This window comes from Artemia sp. Qi Xiang Cuo, chromosome 15 (genome assembly GCF_049724085.1).
Source record: "Artemia sp. Qi Xiang Cuo chromosome 15, ASM4972408v1, whole genome shotgun sequence".
In the NCBI taxonomy this organism is placed as follows: Eukaryota; Metazoa; Arthropoda; class Branchiopoda; order Anostraca; family Artemiidae; genus Artemia; species Artemia sp. Qi Xiang Cuo.
Genome location: NC_142808.1, coordinates 48,487,286 through 48,495,440, shown reverse-complemented (window position 1 = coordinate 48,495,440; position 8,155 = coordinate 48,487,286).

Genomic DNA, 8,155 nt, shown 5'->3' with positions numbered 1-8,155 from the left:
CGTACTTCCCTGCTAAAGCCTTAGAATTAATTATCGAAATCCCAAAAGACTGTAAGTATTGATAGCATTAGGAATTGTACCGGAATGAAGTCACCGAAGCGGAATCGGGTTTTGACCGGGAACTAGGAAAAAATCTGTCATCATTTCATCACTGCCAACAACCCACTGGAGCTCCAAGTGAGCATAGGTACGCAAGTCCCTTGCCCCTCCTGCTCTTTTCAGACCTTCTAGTTTTGTGAAAGGTACTAGTATTTTGTAACTACAAACGGTATTATTTTCAAATTTGGGGGGGGGGGTGGCAAACTCGGTAGAACCCCAGGATACAAACTTACAAAGTGTTTCGGATATACTGCTGATGGTGAGAATTGAAAACCAATGGCGTTGTGGGTCTCTTAAGATATGGAATTCCCAGCCAATGGAATATAAAAAGAAGCTAAAACAAACAAAAGAATATGTTTGGACAATATATTTGTTCATCCCCTCCCAAGTATATCAATACTTAAACTCTTTGTGAAAGGTACTAGTTTTTACAGCCATAAGCAGTTTTCTTTTCGATTTTTTTTAGGGGAGGGAGGGGGGAGAGGGTCAATACTCAGCAATTTTACAGTTTACAGACTTACAAAAAGTCTCATTAAGATACTGTACAATGAGAATTACAAGCCAAAGCTGTTTTGGGTATCTGATTGTTTCTCATAAAATGTGAAATTCTCAGCATTCAGAAATTCCTTTCTTGCAATACAGCCGTAAGCAGTTTTCTTTTCGATTTTTTCAGGGGGGGGGGAGATGGTCAATACTCAGCAATTTTACATTGTACAGACTTACGAAAAGTCTCATTAAGATACTGTACAATGAGAATTACAAGCCAAATCTGTTTTGGGTAACTGATTGTTTCTCATAAAATATGAAATTCTCAGCATTCAGAAATTCCTTTCTTGCAATAAAAATAAGAACAAATGAATATTAAACAAACAAAAAGACGATAATGAAATTGGACAGAACAGATTCTAAGACAAAATATGGCTGATTCTTCATATCAATGAAAAAGTAAGGGTTACCTATATACAAACCTGTATAGAGTAAAAACGCTGGGAGAATATCCAATAGCCGAAATATTGACGGTACTATAATCATTATTAGCTTCAAGAAAGATCCTTGAGTTAATTGCCTTTAAAGATCTCAGGCTGGGTTATCGTTTTAAAATATTCTTGGCAACCCAGTCATATTAAATCACTCTTCAGATACTTTTTACAATGTTTCATAGATGTTTCTATACTCTCAAGTAATATATATATTTTTCTTTAAACAATAAAAACTCTACACTGTTGCGGAGTTCAATAAGAGGCACTTTGTATTTTTATCTGGAACCGTTTCTTTTTTGACGGTGCTTCCGGTAGAATTAATTTTCTGTCACGAGATGGCTGTAGCTTTAAAAATGCCCCCCTCCCTGTCCATGTTATGTTCGTTGGCCCCATGTAGAATAAGTGCCTGGTAGAAATTTTTATTTTGACATTTTATGAATCTGTGGTTCAAATTACGCAGTCAGAAAATGGTTCCGGGTGGCTCCAGATTCAGAAATTGACTGAAATTTTGAACAAAATTACTATTTTTATTCAAAAATTTCTGTCAATTCAAGTAAATTTAATCTCACTAACCACTTTTGACGCGTGCAAATGGGAAAAACTTCTTCACGTGGGCGAATATTCGGTTCGTTCTATTTACGATCAGAGTTCAAATTTTTTTTTTCTGGCCGGCAAAATTTAAGCAATTTTGGTTTTTAGACAAGAAATTTACGGGGTTAAAAAAAAAACTACTTTTATAGAGAGACGAGGCAATTTTTCATTACCCACGAGGGGCTAGGAGGATGTAAAGAGGGAGGCTTTGAATAGATTGGGATAAAGGCAGAACATGCGCAGCTGTATTGGCCCCAGGCGGCTTGGTGTTGCGATAGGTTGTTAGTAGCAGTAGTTGCATAATCTTTTGATTTACTGGAAAAGAAAAAAAAGAGTGAAAATGAATTATCATAATAGATTGTAATGAATATCAGGATATTTGTAAAATCGGCTTGGCCTCGTAAAAGTTGTAGTTTCTGACTTTTCTTTCTATCTTCTTAAATTTTAGGTTTTTGTCTTAGAAGATGATGTGAAGTAAGTCAAGCTTATTCATTAATAGGCTGAAGAGAAATAAATGTCAGGGCCTAATCACAAGTGAGTGAGAAGCAGACTGGGGCTTGTAAAGATGCTGTGTGATGCAACTGATTCCCGTGGGTGAAAATTCGGTTTGATGCTGCTTCGGGTTCGAGCCTAAAAAATTTTGTTCCCGGCCGGCAAAATTTCGATGAAAATAAATAAAAGCTGCCTGTTTCAAAAACTTATAATGCACATATAATTTATCATTTGCATTCTTTTTTAGATAAGTATTCAAAAGATTTTTTTGATAGCTTTGGAAAGATTTAAGAGAATTTCGCTTTTAATCAGACATACCAGCCGGAATTCCCACAGCGACATCGCTTAGTCATTTGACAAAATTCGCCGCCTTCTGTCAGAACCTAGGTTTACGGTGTAAAACGTGTTATCAAAAAAGAAAGGTGTTAGCTTACATCAAAATTTTATATTTATTTATATTGACAGGTTCTCTTAAAAAATGGATGACTCTATTAAAATCAGTTTCAATGGGCGGAAAGATAATACGGCCCCCTGAAGACAATAAGAACCCTTCAATTATCGAAGTGCTGACGGTTGCATTTTTATTAGGCGTGGCTCGAAGTCAAATGTATCAAAAAGAAGTATCTCCAATTAAACCAAAACACGATGACGGTCTTCATTTTCAAAATAACGTGAACTCTTAACTAGAACTTAGAAGATGGTATTAACTTCAGATAAAGATTTTTTAACCACATAGTAACAAAGGACTTATTTGTAGAAAAATTTATTACTCAGACTTTTTTCTTATTTTTTGGCCTAAAATTTCTTATTGGAGGTTTCAAAACCAATTAAGTTTAAAAAAGCGGGCTATGTATCTTTCTAGAGATAAGTAATGTAATATTGTGATTGGCTTACGAAAATAAGTGACAGATGTAAACCAATAAAACTGAAGCACTCTTTCTATTGTAAAGTATTTAACATCAATTCGAGAAGCTTTTCCGGGTGTCTCATTTCTTAGCTATTTGGGCATTTATATGTCAACGAGAGCATTCCAGGGGGGCTCTTGGGACTAAAGCTAGTCGTGGGAAAGGGTCCGTTCCCAGGCATGGTTGAACAACCAATAGCTGGAACTTCCGTTCCAGGAAAGTTATATTCTTGGCTCATTTCTAAAGGGAGTCCATCTTTCACCTTCGTCGTAGCTAGTTGATCTTGTGCTACCTTATTTTCTCTGTGTGTATTCTCACGTTATTCAATAAAGACCTTATACCAACGTTTATCGTCTATCTTTGGAATTTACGTAAACCATTACATCTGCCAATTATAAAAGGGAATACAAATAAAGAACTTAAATAGAGGTTTACAGAGTGGTGGCAGCGGAGGGATCTTTGACTGGTTTCATTAGTCTGATGTTTACTATTCTTCTGGTACCCTTTCCGTCTAGTTCCTGTAGTAGGAAAACTTGGTTTGGTTGCATTACTTTTATTATTATATATGGGCCGCGAAATTTTAATTTTAACACTTTGCATGTCATAATAATCCTGAACATAGGTTGGCTCATTTCTAAAGGGAGTCCATCGTTCGCCTTCGTCGTAGCTAGTTGATCTTGTGCTACCTTATTTGCTCTGTGTGTATTCTCACGTTATTCAATAAAGACCTTATACCAACGTTTATCGTCTATCCTTGGAATTTACGTAAACCATTACATCTGCCAATTATAAAAGGGCATATAGAAAGAACTTAAATAGAGGTTTACACTATTATGCAATTACAGGATTTAATTATATAATCAACGAGTATCTTATTAAAGAGAGTAAAACCCTCACTCTTTTTTTAGGCTACAGTCAGAGCCGTTCAAAGTGGGGGAGGGGGCGACCGGGACAGCTGCCCCGGACACCGTGGATGGGGGATTAACCAATCTGATCAAATTTTTCATTTGAGTCGACCTATTTTTATTCTGATTAATTTCGGGTTATTTTTTTCGCGGCACCACCAACCCTAGGATTTGGACCCCCTCTGCTTTCAGCAAGGCTGTATCCAGGAGGGGGGGATAAGGGGGTTTGACCCCCCTTACCCTTCAAAAAAAAAGTTCGTCCGACTAGTAAAAACGCAACAAAAATGAATATAAACACATTTTTTATACGTTTTTTAGAGTTTATTTTTGTAACCCCTCCCCCCTCCCGAAAACCCTTCTTAATCCCCTCCCCGCAATAAAATCATCCCGGATACGGCCCTGGCTTGCAGTCTAGTAAAATCAACATAAATAATAATAGCAATTAATTTTTAATAGTCCCGAAATACATAATTTTATTCCCAATACTCCCATTGCAGATGCTCCCATTATTCCAAGGTAAAACCGTATTTCAATTTCATTGGTTTACATTTGTAAGGTACTTTTGTAAGCCAATCAAGTTGTTCTTTATTTTGGGGAAAAAACTTGCCTTTTAAAAACTTGCTTGGTTTTAATACCACCCTTTTTGAGAAATTTTAAACCACAAAATTGAACAGAAAGTTGAATTCCTTCTGATTAGCTCTTCCCTATGAGCCAGTTGAAAGATATAAAATACTTCTCACATACAGCCAGCGAAAAGAACGGAAAGATTTGATTTCGACAATTTGTGGTGAGTTAAGCAATGTAATGCCCGTGCCACATCATAGACACATCTATCGATAAAGAAAGCCAAATATCATGAATGACAAGGCAATTTTCTTGGTTTTAGCGTCACACTTGCATAAAAAATTCAAATGAATTTATAGAAAAAATGTGCATTGTCAATTAGTATACATATGCTGATATTTATTCCTTAAAATCTTAATTAATTTTGATTTCTTAAACATATAAAAATCAAAAAATTTAAAAGAATTTTTTCAGTACAAATTATATTCTGGCTTTTAGAAAGCATAGGGCTTTTGAACCCTACTCATATTACTTTCTGCTCGTTTTGAGTTTGACTCTGTTATTTATTTTAATTTCTGTTTGTTTTGTAGTTTCATTTATTGATACTGATGTGTGGTACTTGTATGCTTGGTAGATTATTTGATTCTGTTTTTGTTCAATTTTGGTTTAATAGAGATCTTTACTTTTTTTTGAAAAAACTTATTTTGTGGAAAGTTTTTTTTTAATTAATTTTTGTTCGTTTTATATTGAAATAGTCTTTTTCAGGGAAAAAGACTGAGCCTCTTCTAAAGTTAAACAACCATCCATTCCATAAAAACCCTAAATACCCCCTGGCCATAACTTACAATCCTTGCCCGAATCTCTGGGGTTTGTTTCAACCCCAAAAGCCTTGTTATATGATATTTAGACTATTTTGAATAGAATGGCTACCTCAAAATTGCTATTAGATGCATTTTGCGACAATATGACGTGTGTGTGTGTGTTTGGGGGGGGGGGTGGCTGCCCTCCGATCACTTTGACTCTTAAAATAAGCACTAGAACGTATGATTACCAATCCAATGAGACCCCTCTGAGGTTTATATGACCATGCTTTCTATAAAAAAACCTAATCTGCCCCCAGGGCATAACTTACAACCTTTGCCTTGAGGGCTGGGGGGATTTGTTATCCTTAAAGACATAATTTCCTGACCTTTCAAAAACGTTCAAAAAATTGCTATCTCAAAATTTTGATTGGAAGTGTTTGGGGAAATTATAAACGTGGGGGGGGGGCATTTGCCCTCTGATCACTTTTGACTAATAAAAAAGGCAGCAGTCATTTCAATTTCCAATCGAATGAGCCCTTTTTAAAGCTTTTAAAAGCTCTATAAAAGCTCGTTTTTAAAGCTCTATAAAAAACGTATATGCCTCAAGGGCATAACTTACGACCCTTGTCCTGAGGGCTATAGGGTGGAGGGTTGTCATCCTCAAAGACATAATTTCCAGACTTTTCAACTACCTTGAACAAAATGGCCATATCAAAATTTTGATCGGACATGTTTAGGGAAATAATGGGCGTGGGGGAGGGGGTGATTCTTCCTCTGATGACTTTCGACTATTAAAAAAGGCAATAGCCTTCTGAATTCTCAATGGAATGGGACCCTGTTTGAAGTTTTTACAACAACGCTTTCTATAAAAACCTTATATGGTGGGCGTGAGAGGGGAGTTAGCTGCCCTCCAATAACTTTCGAGTATTAAAAAGGGCACTAGCCCTTTCAATTTCCAATCGAATGAGCCCTTTTTGAAACTTCTACAACAACGCTTTCTATAAAAAAAAACCTATACAACTGCAAGGCATAACATACAACCCTTGCCCTGAGGGCTGGGGGGGGTGGTGTTATCCTCAAAGACATAATTTCCAGAGCTTTCAACTACGTTGAAAAAAATAGTTATCTCAAAATTTTTATTGTATGTTTTCTAGGAAATGTTGGGCATGAGAGGGGGGTTAATTGCCCTCTAATCAATTTCGACTATTAAAAATGGCACTAGCCCTTTCAATTTCCAATCGAATGAACCCTTTTTGAAGTTTCTACGACAACACTTTCTATAAAAACCTTATATGCCTACAGGGCATCTAAGGTTTTTATATGCCCTAATGTTTTTGAGGTTTGCCATCCTCAAAGACATAATTTCCAAAACTTTCAACTACGATGAATACAAAGCCTATCTCAAAATTTTCATTGGAAGTGTTTGGGGAAATGTTGGACGTGAGAGGGTGTTAGTTGCTCTCCAATCACTTTCGACCATTAAAAAGGGCACTAGCCCTTTCAATTTCCAATCAAATGAGGCCTTTTGGAAGTTTCTACGACAACTCTTTCTACAAAAACCTTATATGTCCCCAGGGCATAACTTACAACCCTTGCCCTGAGGGCTCTGAGGGGGTTTGAAGTTTTTACGACAATGCCTTCTATAAAAAAAAAACCTTATATACCCCCGGGGCATAACTTACAACCTTAGCCCTGAGGGCTGGGGGGGGGGGTCATACTCAAAGAAATAATTTCCAGAATCTTCAACTACGTTCAACAAAAAGGCCATATCAAAATGTTGATCGGAAGTGTTTGGGGAAATGATGGGCAGGGGGGGGGGGGGCATTCACCCTCCGATCGCTCTTGACTATTAATAAGAGCACTAGCCCCCTTAATTCCCAATTGAATGAGCCCTTATCAGAGTTTCTACGAAAATGCTCTGTTTAAAAACCTTATATGCCCCCAGGCCATAATTTACAGCCTTTGCCCTGAGGTCTGTGGGAGGTTTGTCATCCTCAAAAACCTAATATCCAGAACTTTCAACTACGTTGAAAAAAATGGCTATCTCAAAATTTTGATATGATGGGTTTGGGGAAATGGTGGGCGTGGAAGGGGTGTTAGTTGCCTTCCAATCACTTTCTGCTATTTAAAAAGGCACTAGCATTTTCAATTTCCAATCGAATGAGCTCTTTTAAAAATTTTACGACAACCTTTTCTATAAAAAAAAACCTTATATGCCCCCAGAGCATAACTTACAACACTTACCCTGAAGGCCGTGGGCTGGGGGGGTGTCATCCCTAAAAATCTTATTTAGAGAACTTTCAACTACGCTGAACAAAATGGCTATCTTAAAATTTTGATTGGATGTGTTTGGAGAAAGGCTTGGCGTGAGAGGGGGGTTAGTTTCCCTCCAATCACTTTCGAGCTTTAAAAAGGGCACTAGTCCTTTCAATTTTCAATTGAATGAGCCCTTTTTGAAGTTTCTACGACAACGCTATCTATAAAAACCTTATATAGACCCCATGGCATAAATTACAACCCTTGTCATGAGGGGTGTGGGGGGTTTGTCATCCTCAAAGACACAATTTCCAGAAGTTTCAACTACTTTGAACAAAATGGCTATCTCAAAATTTTGATTGGATGTATTTGGGGAAATGGTGGGCGTAAGACGAGGGGGGGGGGTAGTTGCCTGCCAATCCATTTCGAATATTAACAAGCGCACTAGCCCTTTCAATTTCCAATCGAATGAACCCTTTTTGAAGTTTCTCTGACAACACTTTCTATAAAAACCTTATATGCCCCCAGAGCATAACTTATAATACTTGCCCTGATGATTG